At 39.1% G+C, this 15,575-nt stretch overlaps 1 long non-coding RNA gene across 1 annotated transcript in view; it reads left to right on the forward strand.

Annotated features, from left to right (window-relative positions):
• The window catches only part of LOC127555169 (uncharacterized), a 39,392-nt gene extending 24,185 nt beyond the window's left edge, over positions 1-15,207 (forward strand). The window contains exons 2-3 of the long non-coding RNA XR_007952172.1: positions 8,322-8,475; positions 15,002-15,207. This is a non-coding gene — a long non-coding RNA (uncharacterized LOC127555169). The remainder of the gene's footprint in view (positions 1-8,321; positions 8,476-15,001) is intronic.
• Positions 15,208-15,575: the final 368 nt, after the last annotated feature.

Genomic DNA, 15,575 nt, shown 5'->3' on the forward strand with positions numbered 1-15,575 from the left:
ATACTCCAAAATCAAAAGTTGTTATTCTTGATGAGTTTCTTAACAATTATGCATGTGGTATTCTATGTGTCCCTCAGAAGGCATAAACATCTGAGTCCTAACAAATGAGAATTGCCTGATCAAATTCTAGAACTTCGACATTGGGAAAGCCATTTCTAACCCTTATTATAACTGTCTCTAGGTTTACATTATTTGGAAAGCATTAAAAATGAAACTGTAAATTCATATTACCTCTAAGGAATATTCTTGCCAAAGAGTAATCACTAGAAAAATGTGTGAGTAATAATTTTCAAAAATTCTTATTTCATTTAATTCTCAGGTATTATCCTCAGACTTTTCCCAAAGGCTGACATTTGAATATATATATATATGTGTGTGTGTGTGTGTGTGTGTGTGTGTGTGTATGCAATTTATAGTAGACTTTTTCTCCCTTCTTACTTATAGAATGAGCTTCCAGGCAATCCAAGAGGATCAATAAAGGATCTTTCTAAAAACATTAGCTGATCATTGATAATTCTCACTGAAATTGGGCTAAAAAAGATAAGGAAACATATTTCAGCATATTTGAAAATAAACATTTTAAGCCAGGTAGCTTCATGTTCACAATAAAAGCAAAGCAAATGTGGCTTCTAAAAGCTAGCTCTTCCTTTCTTGCCTTGTCCTGGTACAAGGTAACTCTCAGTTCTTAAAGGTCAAGATCATCAGAACTTAGGTTCTAGTATATCTTATAAAGCCAAAAGAATTCTGAGGACAAACAGGAAATCAGATATTTTAATCTCACATCTGATGCTGTATTTGTTTGAAAAAGGTTCATTGATTAGGCCAATAGACTTTATATAAAATCCCAAGAAATGGATATATCACAGACTAATGAATTTACAGAGTAGAATAATAGTGTTTAGAACATAAAGGGATTCTGGATATCTCAAGTCAAATCCCTTCATTTTATAGAGGATGAAATTGGGGCCGAGACAAGTTTAATAATTTAGATAAAGTTAGAGCTAGATGTTGAAGGAATCTGTTTCACTCAAAGAGTGGGCCCAAGTTTTCCCAGGGATGAAGCATATTAATGGAGAAGAACATGGCAGAGTGAGCAGGAACAATAGCAGTGAAAGAGCATATTTGAAAATAGACAAATAGCCGGTCAAAGTGCAGGTGTATTAGAACACAGAAAAGAAGTACCCTATTCCTCCAAGGAATGCCTATAGTTTCCAGTTCTTATAATTAAGAAAGTGGTTTTCCAGAAAAGGGCTCTTTTGTAAGGGGCTGCTGGCACTGAGAAGAAATAAGAGAAGCCAGTGGAAGATGGCAAAATTCCAGGACAGCTATCTCTAACAAGTTCAAAGATAGTAGTGCCTCTATGTTACCATGGGGAGGAATTGTATTCTCTTGGATATCAATACTATGGGCAAAGCCCAGTGGACCTGTTCTGGATTTTGTTCTTCCAAAAGTGACTTTCCATAAATAAAAGATAAGGAATTCAAAGAAAGGTTTTCTGACCCTAAATCCTGTGTTCTTCAGCCATACATTTTGAAGTAAAGTTACTCCAAGCACCATGAAATTCTCATGAAATAGAGAATTGTAAATATTTGGCTAATTTAAGTGAAAATTACATCTAAGCCATGTAAATGTACATGCTTAAATTTCACATCAGAAATTAAAACCTTATCTATAAATCTCTCTTGGAGGCTGAAAGTAGGAGATAGAACATCAAGAAGAGTATTATTGTGTGAGTAACATAACTGATAATTAATATGAGCCAAATATAGTCTAAAGTCTGAAAGGGGACCTATCAATGCCCTAACTTTGGTATTTGAAAGGAATTTTCTTTGGACAAATTATTTTCACAATGAGCAAATGAAATATATCTTCAAAAGCAGGGTTTCTTAAGTTTTTTTCTATTCATAATCCCATTTCACCTGGGAAATTTCTCATGACCCCATCTCGAATCTGAGCTGACTTGTTGCTGGAAGTGTTCATGCATGCATAGTGTAATATGTATGTTCAGAACCAAGGCTGCAGTGAAGTACTGTGATACACCATGGCTATCACATGCTTCTGGAAACACTGCAGATTGATTATGCATTTCATTTTGAATCAATTTTTTGTCTTTGCATTCAGAAAACTTTTACCATTGCCAAATTTTTCATGACCCCAACATTCAGTTATATAACCCCCATATGGGATCCATACTTCAATAAGTTTTACTCTATGGTACAGCACAAAGAGTGCTGCATTTGGGGTCAAGGGGCCTAAATTAAAATTCTAGTTCTGTAATCCTTGAGTATATCATACAATTTCCACTGATGTCAGTTTCTGCATCTATAAAATAATGCAAACAGCAGGCAATGAGGGGGAGTAGGTAGTAAGCTTGGTGGTCATGGGCCAAGGAGAGCTTAAAATTAGAACCACAGAGTCAGAATGAAGAGACAGAAGGGACATTAAAGCTCATGTAGGCCAAATATCCTTATTTCGCAAATGATAAAATTGAGGCCCAGAAATGTCATACAAATATGTTCCATGAGGAAAGACTAGGAAGTCAAACGTTTTTGGTGAAGTGAGCTCTTTCAGGGCAGCAGCTACTTTGCTTTGCTTTTTGTATTCTCACTACAGAGACTGGCACAGAATAGATACTTAGTAAGTCTTCTTATTAGTTTGATAAATAGACACTGATACCCAAAGACTATTTTAACATTGATAACACAAGTGAGTTAAATGGCTAATAGGGAAGGATGACAGGGACATAGCCAGCGTATTCATCTGGCATTCTCTTGATATTGGAAGAAAGACAAGAAGTCATTAGCATGCCTGAGGGGATCCCCTGTTGCAAATTTTTGGAAGAACTAGGGCAAGAATCAGAAGGGATGGGACAGGCAAAGGATTCAGGGGTATGTTAGAACAAATTTGGACCAGCTTCTTAAATTTTCAGTGTGAGCATTTATACCTTGGAAACTGGCAAATACTTTTAAAAAATACAGATTGAATTAATATTTTGTTGATGGTCTAGGCTTTAAGAAAATGTTGTGGAAAATACTAACAATTCAGATTAAGTTTTAAATGTGATGTGTGGACTTTTTTTCCTATATATGTTAAACAAATTAACAGCACTGCCCTTACATTATTAAAGGACTATCCTGAATTGATGAGATCATGGAACTATTTGAGTATCTGAGTAATATAAGAGAGTATTCCTATTTATTTCCTTTGTGATTTCCTTGATGTTGAAAATTCCCAGTATTCCAACTCCCCCTAATATTCATTATATAATATAGAATCACAATTTTCTTTAACCTATATTCTTAGTTGTTTAGAACAATGAGAGGCTAAATGATTTATAACCCCTGGTCTCCTTTACTTTACTAAGACAAGTGTGCCAGACTGGCTACTATGTAACTATGCTTAATATATGTTCACATGTCACTTGTAGAATTACCTATGCTTAGAATATGTTCATGTTCTACTCACCTTGTTTGTGTCTAAATCTTGCAATCTCTTGCTGAAGTTAGTAGTTGTTTCTATAAAATTCTTCACTGCTGAGAAAAGTGGTCTGGAATAAAGAGCGTCTAATCATTAAAAGTCTAATTATCCATTACATTCTGGCAAGTATTGTACAGAAAGAATCAAAAAATGTAGTCTCTATCTTCTTGGAGTTTATAGGCTACAGTAAAAAATCCTGAATGAAGAGGATGATACATTTCTATTGATAAGTAAAAGGAATAAAAAGTGACTACTGTATAAGAAATGCTACAATTATATACTATATGATTAGTATTTCCTGTTAAGTTTTTGCACAATGATCATTGTCATTAATAGTCCCCCTCTAGCTTTAGCTCTAAGATCCTAGGATAACAAATTCCAGGAAAAAAAGTGTTTTCATCAAATCACATACCAAAAGATACACTGTATTCTTGCAGTTTTTCTGGATGTTTCTGAGCCAGTTCATAAATGTTGTTAACATATTTTTGTAAAACTTTGGCATAGTCTTGACAATTCAGAGGGAGAACAATGGAGTCAGCCAATTCAAAAAGGATGTCTCTTCGGACCGAGCCACTATGAGGTGATTCGTAAAAGTGGGGTCATAAAAAATTTTCCACTATTTCATAAGTTTCATAGGCACTGTGATAGTTGCTGTATCTGTCTGTTTTCTACAAATGTAAGAAAAAAAAATTCTCAGTCTTAGAAATACAACACCCAATAAAATAATATGGAGCTGAACAACAAAAAGTCTCTAATGAAATTTCTTGGCCAGTTGCTGAAAAAAACTTTTCTCCTGTATCTTTCAATCCTTGTTTTTCTTAAGCTTCATCTCAAGTCCTCCTCAAACATGTTCTCTTTGCTTATCCATTTCTTCCCTCCACCCCCACCTCTCTCCTCAGTGTTTTCTCAACAAGCATCTAAAATTGCTCTGAGCTCTTTGCAAGCTTGAAATGTTTTATTTTTTTCCTTGTATATGCTTTAAAATTCTTGTTGAATTGAAATTGAATTGAACATAATAACATACTGAAAAAATGTGATAATGATTATGATAATTGATTAAGTTGACTAAGGAGACATCTGAAGTTTAGCCTTAGGAGTCTTCAGGGATTTGGATTTTCAATGTGAATTTCAAATACATTCAGTTAGAATGTGGTTCTAGTTTACTAATCTCCTAACTTGGCACACTGCTGCTAAAAATTTTAAATTTTGTTTGTTTTATTCTGAATTTCAGGGGGAAAAGGGAAGGATTTCTGTAACATAATACAATAGAAAAAAAAATGACTTTATGTGAAACTGAAAAGCTTATATACACCTTCCTATTCCTTTTAAATATAAAGTTATCTTGAAACTTAAAAAAAAATTTTTTTCTTCTCTCCCTGCCCCATTCTAGAAATGGCTAACAATAGACACAAACATGTTTATGGTATATGTGTGTGTGTATACATGTATGCACACATATGCCATTCTTATCATACTATTTGTCTTTATCTGGTTGAAGATACATTTTCCTTAATATGTCCTTTGTACTTAATTTTGGAATTTGTAATAGTCAAAATGACTTAGTCACTCAGAATTCTTAAAAAAATCTTTTGTTACTATCTAAAGTGTTCTCATTTCATGCATCCTTATTTTTGTGGAAGTCTTTCTACATTTTGCTAAGATCATCAAGCTTGTCATTTCTTATAACATAGCAGTATTCCATCACAATCACACACTACTACCTGTTCAGCTTTCCCCAAATGATGGACATTTCTGTAACTTTGGTTCTTTGCCAATAACACAAAACAAGTAATTACCAGAAGAAAATAAGAACAAATAAAGAGGATGATGTTATAAGCTATCATCTGAGACAAAGCAAAGGGAACCCTCATTTTCTGCATCCCTAATTCAATCTATATATAGGATTAGAGACACAGAAGCAAGAAAATCATTATATTGGCCATCCAAGAAATATTGGTTCTCTAACCTTATGAACTCCACCTCCTGGGTCGTGGTCAATTGTCAATCTCTAGTCTTTAGAAGGAAGAGAAGTGAGTTGGAGCCTTCCATGAAACCTTGTGTCTTCTTTTTCATGTGTCTTCCACCTGATCTCCAGCCTCACTTAGGAAAAAATTTCTGCCTTCCATACAACAATTAACATACTTACAATTAACATACTTACATCTAATCATACCCTTTCACATAGAAGTTGTTTTGAACACATTGTAATGGTCCAACATCCATTCCCAATTCATCCATAATTCCTTATTTCCCTATCACTCAAACCTTCTATCACAAATTTTCACACAAAAATAAATCAAACCCTTCCATTTTACCCTGTAGGATGTTTGTTTCATAAAAACACAAAATTCCCTTCATCTTAAATTATTTTCTTCAACTTTTTCAATCTTCTATTATTAAAAGTTAATACTCCCACCATCAATTCCAAGACCTCTTTGATCACCCCCTTCTAGTACTGGCCTTACTTTAGCTTATTCCTCTTCTCTTCCAAGCTGGGACCAGAGCTGTTTGTCTAGTTCAGTCAACTGTGTTAGGTGCCCATTGATTAATCGGAATTCTCTAACCTGGGGAACTTGCCTGCATTCAGGGTATGAGAAAAGTGTGGCTCTCTAGCTTGAGAAGACACATACTCTGCACAAGCTGTGCCCCCACCTGATGACGACTGGCTCAGAGAAGTAGCTCCAACAGATGGCACAGGTGATCTGGCTCTGCAATTTCGGCAATATTTCCACAGCAATAGCCATTATCCTCTCTCCATCTGCTTTTCTCCAGCAGTTGAGATGAAGAGACTTCACTTCCATTCAAAGCACATTTCTGAGCAGGAGGATGCTCTTCTCTCATAAGAGGTAGTCCCATCCCCATGATCCAAGAAGAAGCTGTCCATTTTTCTTTTGCATATGCAATGGGATCCTTGTGACCTCTTTTCTATTGCAGTGATCTTCACATCTATCTGTTAACTGTCTCCCTCTTCCCTAATCGATCCTTTCCACAGTTGCCAAATAAATTTCCACAAGTGAGTTGTGGAAATGTCTAAAAAGGGAGTAATAGAAAAACTGGCTTATTTCTTATTTAAAGTAATAGAATATATTTTTGTAAACAGTTCAACATATGAAACATTGATTGAATTTTATTTTTAATAATTACAAATTACCAAAAAAGTCTTAGTGGGTCCCAGCCCACAGCCTTATCTATATGCCCACCCCTAGACCTGCTCACCTGCCTTCAGGCTCCAACCCAGATCACACAAAGACAGACTGGCCAAGAGGTGCAAACTCTGTCTATTCAGTCATTCTGTCAGTGGGGGTACCTGGAAGCAAGAGTTCAGGAGTACCAGAGACTGAGTTTTCCTCAAGACTGTCTGGTTATGCTGCCTTTCTTCCTGGATTGCCTGTGCCCAGCCCTCTCAGAACTGCTTAGGTGGAGACCTAGAAGGGAGGCTTCTGGTACCTCCCCAGAGGAGATCTAGCGAGAGAACAGCCTCTTGCCTTCTCAAGAAACTTATCTCCTTTAACTCTTGCAAGACACAACCTCCTCCCTCAGAGGCCAAGCCCCTTTTTACCTCCTGGGCCCGCCCTACCAGCTGATGTGGCATAGTGGCTCCTTGATACATCTCAAAGGGAAAGCAGTGCCTCATTGCCCCAACAGGTGTGCAAAACTTACCTGGGAATTTTTAGTTTCCTTTCCCTCACTCTATCTTTCACAAATGGAGTTCCTTCTGAGCAAGGTCTGATTTGCCTGTCTTTATCTTCTAATATCTTGCACAGTGCCTGCAAAAGTTGTAGGTGGCCAAGAGAAAGTTAGCTAAATTGGATGGAACTGAATGAGGAGGATTCTAACGAAAGCTACAGGACTAGAAAAGCAAATGCTTCCCCCCCCCCATTCTGCTTGTTTGTCCATTTGTTGCTAACCACTATCTCTATATCTTCTCTGAAGAAGCAGGCTAGATGTTAGAGAGTTCTATAAGGGCTGCTATCAGCATCTGGGAGTATGATGGGACTGAGAGGGGAAATTCTAACTTTCCACATCCATGATCTCTTTGAAAGCCTCAAAAATTGCTGCCAGGAGGGACAAATCTGTTTAGAAGTGGGAAATAAGGCCGCCGGAAACATATGTTCATTGACTGATTAAGGGTACCATCTGAGGCAGAAGGATTCAAGGTTTTGTAAGGGACGTGAGTGGGGGAGCGCTGGAAGATTGTGCAAAAACGCAGGAGTTGTTTGAGGGTCTCTTCAGTCTATTTATACAGTCACACAAATGAGTGAGTCCAAGAGCGCCAGGGTGAGTAAAAAGTTGAGTAGCCCTGGTCTGCTCTGACAGTAATGTTCCACTGATATGTGCAGTGCTTCTGGAGTGTGCCCCACTTCAAATGATAGGGGGTGGAGCCAGGGTGAGGAACTCAATAGAGGAGTACTTACACTGGGGAAGGAAAGAGACAGGATTTTTGATCCCTCTTCCTACATCAAAGCCTTCAAAACTGGTATTGCGCCCCCACCCTTGCTCCTTCTGGGAGCATCAGCCTCTTCTTCTATCCCGCTTAGCCATTGGTGCTAAGCATTGTCCTTTGAGGTTGACTTTGAACTCCGAATCCCTTTTTTGGAACGTGGAGTCCTGGGATACAGCAAGCCTGGTTAGGTTTAAGGCCAGACCAAGATTTGGCGTCTTGTTTTCTGGCGCTGCCTATCTCGAATCGCACCGGGCTGAAGACCTCAGGCTCTTCTCTAACTCAAGAAACCTTGCGCGATCGTCAGTTCTGACTTGGAGAGGAGGCTGGGGGTTGCTGGGCTATAGGTTTTGGCTTTTCTTCTAGTTTTGAAATTCTGTGAGAATTTTGTTTCTTTTCCCAGAAGCTGATGGGTGCTTCCAGAATTGCTGGTGGGATGGTCACCCAGTTCAGAATGCGAGGTGAAGATGAGCGCGTGAGCTGGCCGCAATCAATCTGGCTTCCTCCCTGGAAAGCAAATAACTGAGGGAACTTGGCTTGGGGCAGCGAGAAGCCACGTAAGTCCTCCAATCACCTTTCGTTCCTCCCATCTTAGCAAAAGCATAGCCTTTTCTTCCTTCCCGAAGTACCCTGGCACATCCCCCAGAAAGTCTCCTGGGAACCACGGCTTCTGCCAGTGCTGAGAGTAGTGCATTTGAAGCCGAAGATGGACTTTCAGATCGCCTCTTTATACTATCTGGGTGGAGCTTACCCGCGGGGAAATGATGCCGTGCGTGGTACCGGCTGATTAGGAGTGGGAACTTTCTGGACGTTGAAGAGAAATAATTGGCAATCGCTGTGGCGTTCAGCTTTAGGTGGAGACAATAGAACTCCCCAGACCAATCTCAAGGGACTGTGCTGCCCGATGCAGTCCCCTCTCGGTACTCCCCAGCGCCGTCGTGTGCTGATCTGAACTTGAATGTCCCGGATTTGGTCTGTGTGATGCTCACTGGAGCGTGGTAAGGGGATGCTGAACTGGGACCCCCAGGTCCCGGTGGCCCAGAAATCTAGGGCGTGGGAGTGGGGAACATTATTTTTCTTTGTATGACCTGAGGAGAGGTGTGAACCATAGTTGATAACTTGTCAGGAACTTGATGGGCCTTTGATAGTGGACCCAGTCTGAAGGAGGGAAAGGGTAGAAAAGAGCAGTAGGACATGGTGGAACGCTAAACCGGAGTCTGTGTGCCTCCGTGAGGGAGGGAGGGAGTGGCTTGATCAAGCCAGAACTTTGGGTCCCTTTTCTTAGGGAAACCGTGAAGAAATCAAGGATCTCCATCTCCCTGTCACCATCGACAAGTTAATCTCTTTCTTACAAAAGGCTTTCCTGGTTCTCCTCAATTACACACACCCAGAGAGGGAGAGAGGGGGAGGGGGTAGGGTGGGGAAGGAAAGGAATTAGGAAAGGGGGAGCGAGAGTTGGAGGCCCAGGGAGAAGGAAGGGAAAAGAGAAGGAGGAGAGAGAGGGATGGGGAGGGGCTAACTGCTAACAGAAGTATCAACTGGCACAGGTGTGCCTAATCTTTGTGTGTCCTCCTATCTTTATGTGTGACTAATGCCTGCTTCAAATGGCTTAAACTATGCCCTTAACTAAGTTTCCAATTCCTGAAAGGTAGTAAAGATGCAACAAGTGCTAAGGCTAAGGCATTTCTAAATGCACTTTTCTAGTCATCTTACTTTCCTATATTAACCAACAATTATTTATTAAGTCTTTCTGCCTGGTATTTTATTATGTACTAGGAATCATGATAAATAGAATGCAACAGACCTCAAGTAACAATTGTAATTCCCAATTATGTAGGGATTTAAAGGTTTATGAAGTATTTTTTTTTAACTACAAGAAAATCTTGTAATGGAGGCAGTATTGTTGATTTTGCAGTCAAGGAACTGAACTCAGGAACATTATTTTTCCCATCATCACAGCCTATATCCTCAGTAGGTTTAAATCGAAATCAACTTTGCTTCAAGTCCAGCCTTATGTCTCTTATTCCAGAATTCTCCCCTCGTATGTCCAGGGTTCCAGCTTTTTTCCTCCAAAATCTTTCTCAACCATTGACTTATTTTTTTAATAACTTTCTATTGATAGAACCCATGCCAGGGTAATTTTTTACAGCATTATCCCTTGCTCTCATTTCTGTTCCGATTTTTTCACTTCTGTTCCGATTTTTCCACTCCTTCCCTCCACCCCCTCCCCCAGATGGCAAGCAGTCCTTTACATTCAACCATGGACTTATAATTGCCTAAGACATCCATTAGAAGAAAACCACAGGGCTTTTCTTCAGGGAACCACTCCAAATGATGCTCCCAAACTAAATGTTTTTGAGTGTGGGAAGAGAAGTTACATCTAATGAATTATTTAATTAATTTCATCGCTAGATAAACTGTTTCCTCAACATTGATCTGAGTCAAGATGTTTCCCTGGTTGTTATTAGTAAATTGGCAGTAAATAAGTTATATTGGATTCAGGAGTCACAGGGACCCTGTAGCACTATTTTACTTATCTTAGAAGAACACTTTAAATGGGCCAACACAGCAAAGGACTGAGCCAGGAGACAGATGAGAGACTTAAATGCCTGTTCTGAAGATAGTCCTTTTCTCTGTTGGAAAGTTTGCCTCCATGATATTTCACAAGGCCAACACCTGCTACAACCACCAGAAATTATAGTGCCACTTGCACTCCACTCCAAGCTTGGGGAGAGGGGGAAGATAAAAGCAAAAAAAAAAAAAAAGGGGGGTGGGAATTGTTAAGGGACAGGTCAATTCTCCCAGAGCCTGCACAGCTGTGCATCATAAAGTCTGAAGGAGTTGCAGGGCAGCCTTTGCTGACACAGGTGTTGCCCACTGGGAATGAGATAAATTGGAGGCAGATGGAAGAGGACAGAGGTCAGAAGACATAACAGCCTGTTAGTCAGAGAACAGCAACTGCCTCTCAGTCTCCTTGTATCTTTCTTTCACAAGAGAAAACGCATTCTGCAGGCTTGGGTTGCATCTCCAGCAGCCACTATCAGGTGGCTCCTGTATATTCCAACAGCATCTGTGTATTCCACCAAACACTGAATGGGCAATAATATAATAATAATAAAGCATTCATTTAAAACAAAAGGAAATATAATATTCAATGAGAATACACTAGAAGCTTTTCTGGTAAATATGGGACTGAAGCAAGGATGCTCACTTTCCCTGTTCTTTAAAATCTTTCTGAAAATGCAACTGATAGCAATAAAACTAGAGAAAAGAATTCACGGAATAAAGATAGGTAAAGAGCACATACAATTTTTCCTTTTTATTGATTATATGAAGACTTACTTGATAAGACCTAGGCTATCAACAAATATATTAATTGAGAAAATCAAAATCTTCATCAAAGTTACAGACTACAAAATAATGCTCAAAATTCAACAACATTTCAATATTTTAGTAATGACAAAAGACAAGGTAAGAATAGAAAGGACAATTGCATCCCAAATAATTAGAAAAATGCAAATATGGGAATCAATCTCCTGAAGAAAAGAAAAACTTGAAACGTGTAGTTTTAGTTTTAAAGTGTGCCTTAAAGAAATAAAGAACAACTTCACTTGAGAAAAATGTAGAGATCATGACTAGGTCATGCCAATATAATAAGATGTCAGTACTGCAAAAATTAATTTGAATTTCTAATCTATGCTAGATTTACCAAAGACTTCCTTTGCAAAGACTGAAGAAGAAATTATTTTAAAAAATCATTTGAAGAAACAAAAATCTAAAAATTCAAAGCAAGTGAGGAAAATAAGACTAAAAGAATTGTCTTTTAGGACTCATTTGGGGCAACTCAGTGGATAGAGCACTAGCTCTGAAATCAGGAGGACCTGAGTTCCAATCTGGTCTCAGATACTTAATACTTTCTAGCTGTGTGACCCTGGACAAGTCACTTATTCCCAATTGCCTCAGCAAAAAAAAGTATGCCCACTTCTAAAGAACTCCCAATCTGGTAGAGAAATAGTAGAAGCCATGAGCACAGTACAAGTATTCAGGAAACACAATGTTTTTCTACTTTAGATCTTAAAGATGTTTTATTTTGCATACCAAATTGCAAAGGAAATTTCTTTTTGCATTTAAATGGGTAAATACAGGGGAAGATAACTCCCACCAATTAACATGGGCAGTCCTATTCTCAGGGCTTCTATGAAAGCCCCCATATATTTGGACAGGCACTGACTATTCAGTAGTAGGTGATATCTTGATCTGCAGTCCCACAGACAGGCTTCATTGGCTGCAGCCATAAAAACGCTTAACTTTTTGGTTTTCCTGAACTAGAAAGTTTCTTTGTCTGTCACATTGCCTATCAGTCTGTCAAATATTTAGGCCATGAATTAACTCTTACCTCCTTTTCACTTACAGTAGAGAAAAAGCAAATAATTTTATCACTTCTTGAACTTGTCTCAAAAAAGCAGTTGCTTACTTTCCTGGGCATGGTTGGCTGCTATAGCCTTTCTAATTGAGGAAGCCTCTAAGATCACCTTATTACAGCCATTGGAAACATGAACTCCCTACCATGTTCAGAGAAGTTTTGCCCTCAGCTTTGGAATTGGGAAAAGAAATGATAGTGAACATTTATATGGATTCCAAATATGCTTTTCATGGTTTGCATGTTCATGAGACTATATAGAAAGAAAGGGGACTTTTGACAGAAAAAAAATCCCCCATTAAGTATGCAGGGGAAATTGTACAATTAATGCAAGATGTCCATGGATCTGGAAAGGTTTCTGTTATTTTTTGTAAAGGACAACAGAAGAGGGATTTATTTCAGGCCAAGGGAAACAGGCTTGCAGATTCAGCTGCCTATGCTGCTGCCTGTTTGCTCCTGACCACCCTATCTTTCATTCCCCAACTCCCTGACTCCTGCACTCCCTCATGTACCTCCCAGGAAGAAGTTCTTGCTAAAGAAAGGGGTATACCCTTTCTCCTCAGGTCAACTTCTAATCCCAGAGACCAGGCAATAGAAACTTCTCTTTGACCTACCCCAAAGCTACTCACTTGTGAAAAAACTGTTCTCCAACCCCTTGTGAAACCTATTTTTACCAGTCACAAGCTAGGACAAACAGTAAACAAGTCTATCAGGCCTGCCCGGTTTGTGTCCAGGTAAATCCTAAAGAAGTGTGACTCCTGGAGGTGGGGTACGTACCCAGGGGGGGACTGGCAGATAGAATTTACACATATGCCTCCTCTCAGGAGCTCCAAATAGCTTTGGGTGGGTGGTGACTGCTTTACCCATTGGGTCAGTGCCTTTCCCTGCAAGACTGAGAAGGTTCAGAGTTTTTGCTAAAAGAGATCATACCTTGTTTTGGCCTGCCCAGCTCTTTATAGAGAGACAATGGCCCAGCCTTTGCTTCTCAAATAACTCAAGCTGAGGCACTTAAGATTAATTATCATCTCCACTCTCATTGCCATCCTCTCTATCCAATGCTTAATGCCTTTCAAACATTATGGTGCTTGCACCCTAGGCCACATGAGTACTCCTTTCACTGTGTATAATCTCAAGTTCCAGCCATTACCCTACTCCTTTGAGGAGACAAAAACAGGGATTTGGGAAAAACGTTCTTTGATATTTAGGAAAAACTGTCTATATGTGAGACACACATGAAAGCCTCATCTCTCCTCCCCCAAGACTTCCTCTGGGAGGGGTTCCTGGTTACTGTCCCTGGTATTTCCCATATAAACTCCACTTTTATTTATTCCTTTTTTATTCATTTCTGGCCCTGGCATTTTTAATCTATGTGTGAGAGAGTGCAGACTCCAAATCATGAACTTCCAACTATTTTATAATCAGAATGTCACCTGATACTTGATTCTGACACTCAGCAACTTGGATCCTGCAAGTCAGGTGTGTCCCTTTCTCAGTCTGGACCCCACTTGACAGTTCTACTCCCCTTCTCAGTCTGAAGTAGCTCCAGAAGATTTGGCCGCTGTCCCTTTGTCCTAAATGAGTTTGGTTTCAAACTACTTGAGAAGAGAATGAGAAGGGTGAAGCTTCTAGGAGAATTACAACAGTAATCCTGAGGCCAGAATTTAGGAATGCTATTGTTCTAACAATCTGCTTGTCAAGGATCCTAAAGTCTCCTGGCTTTCGAAATACTATGGAATGCTAGAAATATTGCTGACTGTCAGATAACTATCTTTTGGTCAGTGATAACAGGGTTTCTAAGGCAAATGGTGAAGTATATACCAGACCACTCCTCAGTTCTACCTTTAAGTCATAAAATTTGTATATCAGTGACTCAAAGAACTGGATCTCTTTTCCTATAAATTTATCTTCTTGCTCCTGGTTCTAAATCCATTTGGAAGTTAGTCTACTTCAATTGGTGTTACAATTATAAAACTTTGCCCCTTGACTTGGAGATGGGTTCAAGCCTGCAAATTCTTTTGAGACACCTGGAGACACTGGTCTGCAATTCCAACCTTTTGGGGTTTCCTTCTGAACCTCAGTAGGGACACACAAGAGAAAACATTGCAAGCACCTTCAGTATCTTGACCAAAAAAAAAAAAAAAAAAAAAAAGCAAAAATACTCCATGGAAAATAGGTAAGTCATACATGACTGAATTATCAGTAACTCTCCCAAACCTAACCCCAGTATGATAATCACAAAGAGAAGTAAATATAGTCTATTGAGTGACAAACCTATTGTGAGTCCTGTAGATATTACTACTGTTATGTCACAGTTCTCTTTATCTGTCCTGACTCAGTTTCCCTGCACTAGTTTCCCTTGTGTCAGTTTCCTTAACTGTTCTGTCTCAATCCCCTAAGTAAACTCCCCGCTCTGGTCCATTAAGTCCAAGGACCATTTGCTCTAAGGTTATAAATTGTTAGCAAGATAAACAAGAGAGTAGACCTCCTGACTCTTTTCTGCCCTCAAGAATTTACAATATCCCTCTAAAATATTCCAAGATACCTCACTTGACATCTTTATCTCTGTGTATTCAAACATCCTGTTTCTGGGTTTTGGGGGTTTATGGCCTCCCCTAATCTGACCAAGGCTTTCCCACCTTTTTCCTCTTCTTTGTCTCCAAAAGGTACTTAAAGGTTTGAGATTTTCCCATTCATTGCTGGAAGCTGTATGCTGGACGCTGGATTCTTTGAGATGACAGTCTCCTCCAGCCCTGGGATCAACATGGATTCTTGGTCCCACTATATCTTTATCTCTGTCTGACTGGATAATTTGAGACGAGAGTGCTGTCCAGTCAATTTTACTCTCCCATTAATAAAATATTAAAAACTCTCTAATCTCTCTCCTGCCTCAGTTTCTCCAGTATTATACTACATTCAGGCAAATTTTGAAAACCAAAGGTCTCCAAAATTCTATTCAGATATCTCTTATCAATCAAGTTTTTTCCATAACTGTGAAAAACACAGGTATAATCCCAAAATGCATCCTATAACTCAAGCAGGATTATCCTTGACCAATACCATCCCTGAAGCTACTTTTTCAATTCCCTTATTTAGTTGGCCAAGTGCCCAAAAGACAGATACAAGCGGTCTCAGCATTTAGAGATAGATTTGTTGCCCTAAATTTCTAACATTTTCACTCAGGAGCCCAATTTAACAATTGATCTACTTATTTAGCTTATATTAGAAATATATTTTTCC

Source organism: Antechinus flavipes, chromosome 3 (genome assembly GCF_016432865.1).
Source record: "Antechinus flavipes isolate AdamAnt ecotype Samford, QLD, Australia chromosome 3, AdamAnt_v2, whole genome shotgun sequence".
NCBI lineage: Eukaryota > Metazoa > Chordata > Mammalia > Dasyuromorphia > Dasyuridae > Antechinus > Antechinus flavipes.